Here is a 14,300-nt window from a genome sequence, read left to right on the forward strand (position 1 = left end):
AAGGCATGAGGGTCTTGCTCAACAGAACAGGTTGGAGCATTCAGGCTGGGGTAGACAGAAAACAGTGAGTAAAAGGCAGTCATCACAGCCAAAGTCCAGTTCTACAAATTCAAGTGACAGAGAACCAACAAATTCTGTCTGTGATTTCCATGTGTAAATTTCATGAATTTCATATGGCAAGTTAATAACAAAAAGAAATGTGATGGAAGACGAGATGTTATTATCCATCAGAGCTGTCCACTGAGGCTCTGTTATTAGGGATCCTCCTGACTTGCTGAAGTAAGAAAGTCACTTCTGAAATTTTCAAAATAAAATTTCCAGTGATATGGGAAAATCTCTCTCTGTTTTTGAAATCACCTTGTTCCAAAAGATATTTTCCCTCTGCTCAATGTATTGGAGAAGGAAATGGCAACTCACTCCAGTGTTCTTGCCTGGAGAATCCCAGGGACAGGGGAGCCTGGTGGGCTGCCGTCTATGGGGTCGCACAGAGTCGAACACGACTGAAGCGACTTAGCAGCAGCAGCAGCTCAATGTAAAGGTTGGCTTTTCATCATAAAAAATTGTTTACTTTTGTGATTTATGACACCCGGCATTATATTCATCTTATCTCTTCCGCAATAAGATAGGAATTTGGAGGAGGCTCTAAAACCATCTCTGAACCATAGTCTGTGATGAGGCTGATAAAAGGTAAGTAACTTGTCCAAAACATGAAAATGACATGTTCAAAATCCCCTGCAAAGAAGAACATTCTATTCAATAATATAGTTGGATCGTGCAAACATTCTGTTGAATGAGAGAGCATGTTCTAAAAGAATGAAATTTTAAATTCATTTCTATCAAGTTCAAAAGCAGGCAAAACTAAACAATGGCACCTAGAGGTACATAAAGAGGTGATAAAACTATAAGGAAAAGGGGAAAAAAACTGTTACAAAGGTCAGGAGAGCAGCGCCCTTGAGGAGGAAGAATGATAAAATTCCGGGTTCTTGTGGGACTTCTGAGGGACCAGCAAGGTTTTATTGGTTAAACTGGGTGGTAGTGTAACAAATAAGAAAAAGTGAAGTATACATCTCATCTCATTGATTAAAAAAAGTACTTTTTAATAGTACAGATGAACCTATTTGCAATGCAGAAATAGAGACACAGACATAGAGAACAAATGTACGGATACCAAGGAGGGAAAAGGGAGATGGATAAGCTGGGAGATTGGGATTGAAATATACACACTACTGTTATAAAACATAACTAGTGAGAACCTGTAGTATAGCACCAGCGGGAAAAAAAGAAGGTGCAGTCTGTCTGTAGGACATACATTAAGTTAAGCTTAAAAATGCATTCCAACATATAGTAGATGCAGACAAATACTGTTTGATTTCACTTATTTGAGATTCCTAGAATAGTCAAACTCAGAGTCAGAAAGTACACTGGTAGATGCCAGGGGAGTGGCAGGGTGGGGAGGGGGAATGGGGAGCTCGAGTTTGATGGGGACAGAGTTTCAGTTGAGGCAGATGGGAAAATTTGGGACATGGATGATGGTGAGAGTTGTATAACAAGGTGAATGTACTTACTGCCACTGAGCTGTACCGTTAAATATGGTTAAAATAGGATGTTTTATATTATGTGACTTCTACCACAATTAAAAGAAAAAAATGCTAAAAAATTACTTTTTAAAAAGCTCATTCATTTGGATACACCTGTCCAGAATCAGTGGGAATTCCTGGGTGGAGCAGGTCATTTTTCTGAGAATTGAACCTTTCAAATATGGGGTGGGTGGCACGTGGGCTTTCATGGGGCTCTGCTTCTTCTGGCAGCGCCTCAGTTCCTCTTCCTCTACAGGGGTTTCGAAGTGCAGTCCTTGGGGAGCTCTGCAGGGGGGAGTCAGAGCTCCTGAAGGAGTAATCAGCACCCAAGTGAGGCTCCAAGTCCCAGACCAGCTGCAGCCCCGCTGCCCGCCTTCCAACTGCTTTACGTGTACTGGGAACCCACAAGGGACTTCAGTTTTAATATGCCTTTTGATGCTAAAAGAAAAATGTAGGAAATCCCTGGGGTATCAGTTCTCCCTTCAGTAACAGACATACTATTAAGAAATACTAAAATTATTTTTTTTAATTCTCTTTTCCAGATTATTCACGAAGAAAACTTCCTTCAGGCTTCCCTCTGGACCCTGGACCCTGAAGTCCCAGGTCCTGCTCCCTGACTCCCAACCTCCTCCACTTCCAACTGCACTCTTGCCGACTTCTGGGCTGACGAAAAGGCTGCTTCCTTGGGGTTGTTGTTCTTGTTCAGTTGTGAAGTTGTGTCTGACTCTCTGAGATCCCATGGACTGTAGCACGCCAGACTCTTCCGTCCTTCAGTTATCTCCTGGAACTTGCTCAGATTCATGTCCACTGAGCCGGTGATGCCATCCAACCATCTCATCCTCTGTTGCCCCCTTCCCCTTTTGCCTTCAATCTTTCCCAGCATCAGGGTCTTCTCCAGTGAGTCAGCTTCCTTGGGGACTGTGGGCCAATTTCAGCAATGCTGGCTCATCCAGTCTTATTTAGGAAAGGTGGGGTTCCTCAGAGGTGGAACTCCAGTCCACCCCAGTCCACATGAGGCAGGGTGCATAACCAGGCCACAGGAGAAAGGAACTGGGGATCAGTTGCAGCCACTACACTCTAGCTTTTGCAGGGCTAAGCCATGTGCTGCTAGGCCTGAGGTCGCTGCCTAGACTTGTCTTGTCGCAGGGCCTCTGGGACTTTCCAGGTGGTACAAATGGTAAAGAATCCACCTGCCAATGCAGGAGGGGCCTCTAGGAGCCTCTGGCATAAGACCTCTGGCCTCCCCTCTGACCTGCTGACTTCTAGAGCTGCTGATATAGGAGTCCTTCACCATGCAAGCTGCCCAATCCCAGCTAGAGTTAGCTGAGCACAGTGAGAACCAGTCATATGACTGCCTGGGAAGCCAGAATGCAAGGGACTGTGCTCAGAAAGGCTGCCCAGTAGGGTGGCAACTTAGGCTGGAAGCTTGCTGGGCAGCCGCACCAACCCAGCCACTTGCCATTCAGAGAACAAGCTCCCTCCAGAGCAACTCGCCCATTGTGGCTCTGAGACTACATTCAAAGTCATGAACGGGATGTGTTATGTAACCAAAGGCAACAGTTCATCTTGGCCTCACTCCAGAACTTCGTTATTAAAAAGAGCTAGGACCATTTACTGAGTTATTACTATATTTCAGTCATTCTATTAAGGGTTTTATGTACATTTCTGGGTCAATCCAAGTCAGTCCTCTCTAAATGTTAAATATTTTCCCCCATTTTAATAATATGGAAACTAGTCCATGGAGAAGCTTGGTAACTGTCAAGATTACCCAGGCAACACAGGTGAAGCCATGTCTGAATGGCCCCATCTAACCCACCCAAGTGTCAACCACCATCACCCTGCTGCATGCAAAGGGTGAGCCCATGGTTGCTGCCATCCATGGGTTTCAACATCCCCACCACCACATCACTATGGTGACATGCTTCCTCTACCATGCTGTTTCCAGTTCCCCTCTCCTTCCAGTGCCCATTATAGCCCCCTGACCTTCACTTTCTGGGGACATTCCCATGTCTTGTTTCTCTACAGGGCCCCATGCAGAGTAAATGTGGCCAATGCAGGGTCCTCACTGAGCCCCCAAGGAGCCTAATTTGGGGGACCCCAGGTCAATTCTCAAACTTCTAGACCTGCCATATGCGTGTCTACATGCATGGCTACAGTCCAATATTATATTTTGGACTACAAAGAAAGCTGAGCATGGAAGGATTGATCCTTTTTAACTGTGTTGTTGGAGAAGACTCTTGAGAGTCCCTTGGACTGCAAGGAGATCAAACCTGTCAATCCTAATGGAAATCAGTCCTGAATATTCATTGGAAGGACTGATGCTGAAGCTGAATCTCCAACACTTTGGCCACCTCATGCAAAGAACTGACTCATTGGAAAAGACCCTGATGCTGGGAAAGATTGAAGGCAGGAAGAGAAGGGGACGACAGAGGATGAGATGGTTGGATGGCATCACCGACTCGATAGACATGAGTCTGAGCAAGCTCCGAGAGTTGGTGATGGACAGGGAAGCCTGGTGTGCTACAGTCCATGGGGTCACAAAGAGTCAGACATGACTGAGCGACTGAACTGAACTGACAATCCAATATTAGATGACCTGGTGGTATTGTTGAGTTACCAAGAAAGATAAAATTGCCCTTGGTGATTTGTGAGCCTCAGATCAATACTGGATCTCCTGTGTCTGTTCCCTTAAATGGTGGCAACACTTGTACAGACCTCACCGGGTTGTTGTGAGAATTATATTAATTAATACAAGCAAAGTGCTTAAACCTGTGCCCAACTCATCATGTTAGGATTATTACTATCATTGGTATTGTCAACTTACTGCTCTCATTAAGGCAGAAAAGTACCTAGTGCATTTTAGAAATAATTCTATCAGGAAGGTAAAATTTTTGAAGGGCTGATACTCAACGGCTAATCTCTGGGTATGTGAGAACCCAGCTGGTCTGGCACTCCTATCACCTAGGGGCAGGATAACTCAGAGGCGTGGCCCCATAAGGCCACTGGAGGTGAGAGATAAAGGACCAGGGAGTCCTGGGGTTAGTTTGATCTTTCTCAAATTGCCAAAGTAAGATTCCCTAAACAGCAATGCCCCTCCATCCAGTGTCTTAAAGAGATTGAATAGCAACCACTTAGAGGAAACTTTCTATTTATTTATTTTTAAATTTTTATTTGTGTATTTATTTTTAAATTTTGGCTGTGCTGGGTCTTCACTGCAGTGCAGAGGCTCAGTAGTTACAGTTCAAGGGTTTCTTTCTAGTTGCAGCACACAGGCTTATGTGCTTCATGGCACATGGGATCTCAATCCCTGGACTGGGGATTGAACCCATGTCCCCTGCACCAGAAGGTGAATTCCTAACCACTGGACCACCAGGGAAGTCCCTGGAGTAAGCTCTTCGATCAGAAAAGCAGTATTGTTGTAATGGTCTTGCTCTCTGATGGTTTCATTGCTCCTTACCCCCATCCTTTTGCTACAGTTTCCAAAGACAGATAGCAGCCTTCTGGCCTTTGGGTGAAATCAAGCACAGCCTCAACTGCTGATTCTCTGGCTCCCACCATGGCAGGTCCCATTGGAAGAGGTGGGTGGATGACATGGGCTTCCTGGCTGGCTCCATCAAAACTGAATCCAACCTCAAGCTCAAGAGTTGTACTCAGTGGACATTATTTCTATCCTGACCAGACTGTTATGGATTCTCTGCCTATGCTGAACATGGCAGGAATAAAGATTTGTTTTTTACTAGTAATTGGTCCAATTCAAAATGAATCTTCAGACTGCCACTTTCAGCTGTTCTTACCCTCTTGCCTGAAACCAGACAAAATATGTGAGAGACACTGGGTGTCAGGCAGTGAAGGGCAGTGATTCCTAAGAGATGAGAAACCAAGGACCTGAGCCTGAGAGGGTGTCATGGGCTTTTAGGGGGTATGTTGGGTGAGGGAGAGAAGACAGCTGATTTGGGGAGAATAGAGATGAATGAGAACATTCCAGGGAGTAAAATACAATGACCGATGAACATAAACAAGTATGCCACATGCCCATGGATTTATAGAACAAATTCTATAAAGCTATTTTTGGTGATGCTCCCATTTGTAAAGGGCTCTGTGATTGTTCTGGGCCCACGTTCACGTCGACACCCACACCCACACCACCACTACAGAGCCTCGCTGGGGCTCTCCCCGCCTCCAGTCTCACCTTTGCCCCTCCCTCCACTGTACAGTGACCACAGTGATATTTGGCAAATCTGATGCTGTCCTCACTGGCTCAAACGCTTTCAGTGGTTTCCTGCAGCTTCCTTGGTCCCCAGAGCACACATAAACTCATTCCATAAGACCTAACTCCAAGGTTGAGTTATTCCCAGTCATTCCTTCCAATGAACCCTAACACTGTACCCCTCCATTTTAGTATGATCCACAGTGTGACTCTTGGGTGCCTTTTTTTTTATTAAAAAAAAGTTTTAATTTTTTTTGACATGGACCATTTTAAAAATCTTTATAATGTGTTACAATACTGCTTCTGTGTTATATTTTGTTTTTTTGCCTGTGGGATCTTAGCTCCTCAACCAGGGATCAAACCCATACCGTCTGGATTGGAAGTCTTAACCACTGGACAAGCAGGGAAGTCCCTCTTGTGTGTTTTATACAGTATTTCTCAGGAGCCCACCAGCTCCTCCCAGGCTGCTTCTCATCTGCCCTTGGACCTCCAGAGCCCAGCACGGAGCCTGGCATGGAGTAAGCACTCCTAGAGCACCTACTGAAGAGAGTTGACCCTCATGAGAAGACTGAGCTCAGAGAAAGGCCCCGGGGCACTCCCATGTGCGACATGGCCAAGGGCCCTACAGTAGGTCAGGCCTCCTCTGAGCACCCAAGTCCTTCACAGCTGTTCTGAGTCACAAAGGTCACCATGACACCAGGCTCAGCTTAGACCTGTGGGCTAAGGCCTCTACAGATGGGATGATCCAACACCTGCATTTTGCAGATGAAGAAACTGTGGCCTAGCAGGGGCCAGTGCCTGGCCTGAAGCCACATGGCCTCACATGCCAGACTAGGATGCAGTCTCCTGGGCTCCAGGCCAGTGTCCTGCCAGTTTTTGTACCAGGTTTGATGGGACCAGTGGGAAACTGGTGAGTATTTTCCACATAAAGAGAGAGCTTCACCTCCCTCATCTTCCCTTATCTCCAGCAGTAGAAGGCTAAGGACTGGAAAAATGGGAGGAGACTTGGAAGGTGATGCAAGGCCAATGGTGGAGAATCTAGAGCTTTCTAGAGGTACCAAGGCATTAGTGTAGGCTCTTCAAACAGGCTGACTTAATTGGAACAGGGCTTCCCACTGAAGTAGTGGTCAGTCGTGTCCAACTCTTTGTGACCCCATGAACTGTATAGCCCACCAGGCTCCTCTGTCCATGGAATTTTCCAGGTGAGAATACTAGAGCAGGTCGCCACTTCCTGCTCCAGGGGATCTTCCCAACCTGCGGCATCAAACGACTGTCTTTTGCATCTCCTTCATTGGCAGGGGCATCCCTTACCACTAATGCCACCTGGGAAATGCAGGCCACCAGGGGCCGTGAGGTTGCTGTAGGTGATGGGTCCTGATTTATGGACGCCCCAGCTAGTAGGACACCAGAAAGAAGCAGACTACATCTCACCTGCACATCAAGGTCTTTGCTGGAAACTCTCAGCTCAGAGGGTGTAGAAATCAAGAGAGAAGATCCTGGGTAGAGAGCAGCAGGAAATCTGTCCCTGGATTCTATGGTCTGGACTCAGGAAGGGTCAAGAGGTCAAGGAGGTGACCTTGGAGTAGTGGTGACAATTACTGAGTCCTACCAGTGAAGGTAAGACCAGGAGCCAGTCCCTAGTTGCTGGAGCACAGGACTGGCCAGCCAGGGATGGTGTGGGTTGGAGCCCCAAGGACCTCCCCAGGAACAATTTCTTTAAAAAAAAAAAAAAAATCTAAAGTTAAAATGCAAAGTATTAACAATAGTCAACTAAAACCACAAAGACAAAACCATGTTTCTGCATCTGATCTGGAAGTCTAAGAAAATGACAGGCAGGTTGGTCTCTCTTATTGAATATGGGTGGACAACTGTTTAAAATTCAAACTAATTCTGAGGGTGTGGATGTCTAGTTTATTGCTTTGATGTTTCTGGTTACCCTTTTTCTTGTTGAGAACTGTGACATGTGATCCCATGAATGAGTGTTTTCTGTACCCTGGAAGGTCATCGTAGGAGATTGGGACCCCATTTACGGCTCTTAAGGACCCGCTGGCCATCCCTGTTCTTGTGGTACATCTCCTCAACCCCGAGGGCGTGCGTGCATGTTAAGTCACTTCGTCATGTCCAACTCTCTGTGACCCTATGGACTGTAGCCTGCCAGACTCCTTTGTCCATGGGATTCTCCAGGTAAGAGAAACAGGTTGTCATGCCCTCCTCCAGGGGATCTTCCCGACCCAGGGATTGAACACACATCTCTTATGTCTCCTGCATTGGCAGGTGGGTTCTTTACCACTAGTGCCACCAGGGAAGCCCAATCCTTAGGGCTGTGGTATCCAAATGCCAAGTGATGAGAATTATCTGAGGTTGATTTTGTGGTGTGACCCCGGACCCACTGAATCAGAATCTTGGTGTGGGATCTGGGGAGCCCAATTTTTAACTAGCACTCCAGGTGATTTTACCATGCAATCTGAGGACCAAAATGAAGGCTGAAGAATTGCCCTGTTTACTGAAGAATCACCCTGTTTAAACACACAGTAGATGTGCCTACATACACAAGCTATCACTTATTAACTATCTATTTACTGTTAGGGTCTTTACTAACTTTAGCTCCTTTACACAAACCATAGCAGAGAAGCACCCCTCTTCCTACAGCCAAGGAAAGCAAAAGGCTAAATAACTGACCAAAGGACACGAAGTTGGGAAACAGTGCAAAGTCCATCCAGCTCTTCGGCCCCCACCCACCTCTCATTCTCACTGCCTGTTCCCTCTTGAATGGGAAAGACAGGCACCCAGGAGGAACTGAGCATGCGGGCTGCTGCACGTCATCATCTGCTCCACTTTCTCCTTCCCCAGGTGGTGGGGCTTTGCCCATCATGTTCCACTTAGTGAAGCCCAGCGTCTTTCAGATATTCTCTTCATGTCTTTGAGCCCTCTTGGCTGATTCTTGACAGGGCTGAGCCTGCCTCTCATCATGGCCCCTCCATCACTCTGTCCCTTGAACACCTGAATGGCTGTAGTCACACTGAAATCATTAGTGCCCTCCCATCCCCTTCTGGACTCATCAGTTTTCCCGTTTGAAACCTCCATCCTTCTTGAGGGTTTGCTAGGTCAGGCCATCCCTTCTCTGAACCTCTGATAACCCATGTGCCTGCTGCAGAAGTGTGGGCTGAGCTCCTGGGGCAGGGCGGCCTGAGCCAGATGGGACAGACCCTGCCGGACACCCAACTGAGGTCACAGTTAGCTGCACTTTCAAACAACAGCCCTAGGGACCCCAGAGAGAAGTGGTCTCTGGAGTCTGAGAGTCAGCCCCCAGGATGCCAGAATAAAGGGCTTGTTTTAGCTTCAGGAGAGCATTTTGGGATTCTAGAGGGTTATGGGCAGGAAGGATACATTTGACTCAACACTGAGGGGTACAACTTGAAAGTCTCAAGTCCTCTGAGAGAAATTATAAGGAGTAGAACCAGCCTATCTAATAGGAGTTTCAATATTTGAGGGCTCTATGAAGAACCCGGGCTTCCTTGGTGGATTAGTGGTAAAGAATCCGTCCGTCGGCCAATGCAGGGGACGCAAGTTCGATCCCTGGGTCAGGAAGATCCCCTGGAGAAGGAAACGGCAACCCACTCCAGTATTCATGCCTGGGAAATCCCATGGACAGAGTGGCCTGGCAGGCGACAGTCCATGGGGACACAAAAGAATCGGATACAACTTAGCGACGAAACAACAACAAAAGAACCACCAAGGGAGAAAGTCCAGCCTCTCTGGGAACACAGGAGAAGTTGTGATCCTCATGGGGAGTAGGAGGTATGGTGGAAGCTGGGCCAAGAGGACCACCTGGGGTCAGAGGGCACTGATGTCTATGTGGCTAGACCGCCCCCCCCATTCAAGTTCAGAGTCATGGTGACAGCAACTGACGCTGGCAGGTGCCATGGGTCATCACGATGAGACCCTGAGCAGGGAGCTCGCAAGGAGGCTGTGACAAGGGGGACAGGACTGGTGGACTGCATTTCCATCTGGTTGAGGGACATGGTTGGAAGGGGGGCAAGAAAGAAGAGTTTTTCTCCTGTGCAGCAACCTGTCATCTAGAATAAGAGCTGCCAAACTATAGCCAGGGGCTACATCTGTCTTGCTGCCTGTTTGCTTATAATAACTGGCAAATAAGAATGGATTTTTGCATTTTAAATGGTTGGGGTAAAAAAAAATGGTATTTCACGACATATGAAAATTATACAAGTTCAAATTTCAGTGTTTGGAAATAAAGTTTTATGGGAACACCGTCATACCTGTTTATCTACAGGTTATCTCCAGCTGTTTTTGTGATTAAAAAAAAAATTGAAGAGGAATAATTGTGACAGAGACTGGCCCACATAAACCTAAATGATTGCTAATTGGTGCTTTACAGAAAATGATTGCTGACGCTTCTGCTAGAAAAATCCTTGTAACATCCCCCAAAAGTTATTTATCCAATTGGTTTCCATGATGGTGGGATCAAAAACTCCCCCAAGCCAATCCCACGTGGCTGGGCAGAGTGCCCCCTCCACCTGGCTGCTGATGCTGCTAGAAGCCACTGAATGCTCTCTGAGTCGAAGAGGCCCTTGTCTGGCAGAGAAAACATAATAGTGTGTGGGGGAGAGGAAGCACACGTGTGAAATCTCCAGCTGGGAAAGCCCTGGCTCCCTCCAGCTCCATTTGTGCCACTTCCCTGGGCTGCTAGGTCCCTGTGGGGGAGCAGCCCTGATGGGGGATGAGGGGACTGGCTCTGGGGCTCAGGCAGGAGGAACATCTGAAACAGCAGCTTTGGAGAGAGGAAACACCCCTGCCATGCAAAGTCCTCTTTGTTCATCATCACCATTATTAGAAATGTGCACATCCCAGCAAAACCAGTGGGTCACACAGTTACAAAAGAGCCTACCACACTGGAGCAGGAGGGTTCTGGGCTTTTTCAGCATATAGGTTCTAATTCCTGGTACAGGGAAGTTGTTCAGTGAAAGAACAGAATGACTTCATTGTACAGTGAGTTCACCGTGGTTGTCCAGAACAGTATCTTTCATTCTCTGCTGACCCTCTGCCCAAGGGCGGGGGAAGGAGGTCTGAAGTTCCAGGGAACTGTGTGAGTTGGCAACCCCTCGGAAATGAGGCTCATTGGTTGTACAGCAGGAATTATGATGATATTGCAACCCATGGGCCAATGGGCAACAATGGGGCAGTCTGCCAGGACACAGCACTGGCTGGCACCCCAGCTTCAGTCTAGCAGCTGGGCATGGTCCACATCATCTTGGCTCCAGGTGTGAAACTGTTCAGCCCAGGTTGATCAACCCCTCAGCAGTGGTGTGGGCTGCGACACATCACTTAACATCTCTGAGCCTTGGTTCCTCATCGGCTAAGTGGGAGGTGGGATGAAGAGGGAGAGACTACCCTCACTTACCTGGCAGGGCTATCATAGCATTATCGACAGTAGAGGTGACACCCTTAACTGACCTTGTAGATTTCAATAAATTGTAGCTAGTGTTACCATTAACTTCCTGATGTCCAACAGAACCAGGGAATCTGCAGCACACGTGTTAATGCTTTCACACAGTCTCTCTTAGTGCCCCAAGCAGACTGTAAGCTCCTGGAAGGCAGAGGATATCAAGCAATAGATATCATCTAGGAACATCTGGTATTGGGCTTGGAGTTTTAAATCAGATGCTTGCTTTCCTAATTCTCAGCAACCCCAAAGCGTGTACCACCACCATCGACATCATCCTGAGGAAAGCTGGGCTGGGAGCCATGTATGAGAGCGTACAAGGAGCCGGGGAAGCATACTGAGTTTGGAGCTCTGGCCTTTCTCCTCACCTGGCGTCCCTTGCACCCTGCTAGGTATGGGCCTGGCACTCTGGCAAGAGGCTGGTAGCATAGAGCACACAGCCTCTGATTTGACATTTCCTGAAATAGAGGCTGTGGCCAAGCAGGAGCCAAACTTCTAAAGTCAAAGGCAAGGGAAGAATCCTTTTCCTTTGAGTAGTACCCGCAGTAGGATGGAAAATGAGCCCACTGGAGAGCTGCCTGTAGGACTGAGCTGTAGAGACGGGGGCTTCTCTCCCACCCCACGCTGATCATGTAAAGGCCAAAGAAACTGATCCCTCACCTTGGGGGAGGGACAAAAGGCAAGGACAATCAGGTACATGGAACCAGCCTAACAGAAGGGAAGAAGTGCGGAGGGAACCTGAAATAGCAGGGGTGGCAGAGGAGTAAGCGTCTGCCAGGAGGCTGCTTCCCCCAGCCTCCAGCTGACCCAAGCCAATGTCAAGATTCTTTCTGAAAAAATCCTTGCCTAGCTGGTGTTTATTCAAGGATAAGATGACCCAACTACCACTATATTTAGTGCATGAAAATCTACAGGTGTGTGACTCCAGGAACTGCTTCAGGTTTTGCTATTAGCTTTCTGAGTCCCCTCCCCTGTGGGTTTCTTGTGCCGTAGCTGTGGGTGAGCTGATCTCCTGACTCCTGTACACTCTGCCTGCACTCCCTCACCCCCTTCTTTGGCTTGGGGGTAGTTTAAATACTCCTCTATTGCATAACTTCTTCTTTAAGGGAAAAAGGATGCTGTTTCCATTTTAATTGCGATATTAAACTGTATGCCAACCCCAATCCAGTAGAGGCACCTTATTTCAGCTTAGTCAGTTGGCTTTATTTTTGTTTTGAACTGATCAGTTTAGTCGGTCTCTTCGGCCTCCATTTAATAACATTTACTAACCACAGACTCAGGAGGTGTGCTCTTTGCTTTCCAAACACTCCTGTTGGAAGTTGGGGTATTTGTTTTCCTCACCTCCTCCACATGCTACCCTGTAAAATACAGGTTGAAGGCCAAACAGCATATCATAGAAGGGCTAAAAGCTTGAGTCCCAAAGTTAGACACCCTATAGCCCTGTCCTGGCTCTCTCAGCTGTACGATGGTCTGGTTTCCTCTGTAAACAGAATCGTCCCCTCTGAGTTGTCGTCAGAGTCAGTGCAAATACTTAGCACAGGACACGGCGCTCAGTGACATTCCTGGAACATGGTAGCAAGCCTGCAGTAGGTCCCCCCACCGCCTGTCACCTGATTCACAAAGGAATGGTTGTCTGAGAAAAGCTGCTGGCCTGTCCAAGGAATGCCTTTCCTGCACAAGTGGAAGCAGATCTATTACCAGGCAACTCAACACCTCCTCGGCCCTTAAGAGGGGCTGGCATAACAACTAATATTGTTAGGTGATCTGTGGTTTACAGAGTGCCTTTGGGGGCTTAAGAGGGGGAAGAACAGGGCCTTGGAGTCAGGCTATTGTGAACGGGCTCTGGCTTGGGAGTGCTGGGAACTTCCAGTCCTTGTCTGTAATGTGAGAATACTGCTCCCTACCACCAGGTCGCTGAGGTCCACAAGCTGACAGGCATGTAACGTGGATATGGTAAACACTAAAGCCTTGGTCAAATGTGAGCAACTGCCATTCCATTTTTTCATGGCTTTAGCTTCCAACAGACCCCTTGAGCAAAAACTCAAGACACTACGCATATCAAACAGATGCAAATTGTTTAGGAGAGTCACTGTTCTGTTGCCTGTCTCCATCTCTGTCTGTCTGTCTCTCTCACACACACACACACACAGAGTACAGCTTCAGAGCCCTTCTTCCCAGGTAAGACGTCTAAAAGAAGGCAGGTGACACTTGCGTCTCATGCTTTCCCCTGGGACCCCTTGGAAGACACTTCCTACAGGAAAAGGCAGCCTGAGTGGTGACTCTGATGAAACAGACCTGTGACGCAGCCGTGGCCAGAACAGGTGGGCCGGCTTGCTCCTAGCCAGGTGCGGAATCACCTTCCCAGGCATGAAACCTAGCCTCCCACCATGGCCCAGCTTCTGTGGCTTTCTGGTGGCCCTCACAGCCATCTGCTTAAGAGAGGGATGCCGATCAAGCAGCTGAGAGACATGTGGTTCATCTGCCCGGCCAGCACATTCTTCCAGACAGCATTCACCCTCGGGAGGGGGACACAGCCCTGGGGGGCAGGAAGCCAGCACTGTGGGCCCAGCTCTGGTGCTGTCACTCGGGGCAGGAAGTCACTTGACCAATTCCCCCTTAGCTTTTGGGAGGTGGGGGACCAGACACTCACCTTGGTGCTTTCCACCTCTTTACTATGTCCCACCTTGACTTGCTTCTCCGCATCCTGCGCACAAGGAGGGGCAGGCCTTTTGAGAGGATGAAGGTTTAATAGAGGGCGTGTCACAGCTGCCTGTGCTTCTCCCTGAGGCACAGGATAAACCCTCTCAGGTGTTGTTAATGCTCTTAGCATCTTCCAGCAAATGCTAATCCTCAATTACGTGACTCTTCCAGCCAAGTCACTCCTTGGAAGGAGTGAAGGAGGAAAACTGCCCACTAATTACAAGTGTGCTCCTGGAGATCCTGGGTGGCCATGGGAGCAGTCCTCCAAAGCTGAGGAATTACCCTCAGAGGTGATTCAGGAGTTCTACTAAAACACCATAGGGGAAAAAGTCTGTGGGGGCTATTAGGTGGGTGG

Source organism: Bubalus kerabau, chromosome 6, assembly GCF_029407905.1.
Source record: "Bubalus kerabau isolate K-KA32 ecotype Philippines breed swamp buffalo chromosome 6, PCC_UOA_SB_1v2, whole genome shotgun sequence".
Taxonomy (NCBI): domain Eukaryota; kingdom Metazoa; phylum Chordata; class Mammalia; order Artiodactyla; family Bovidae; genus Bubalus; species Bubalus kerabau.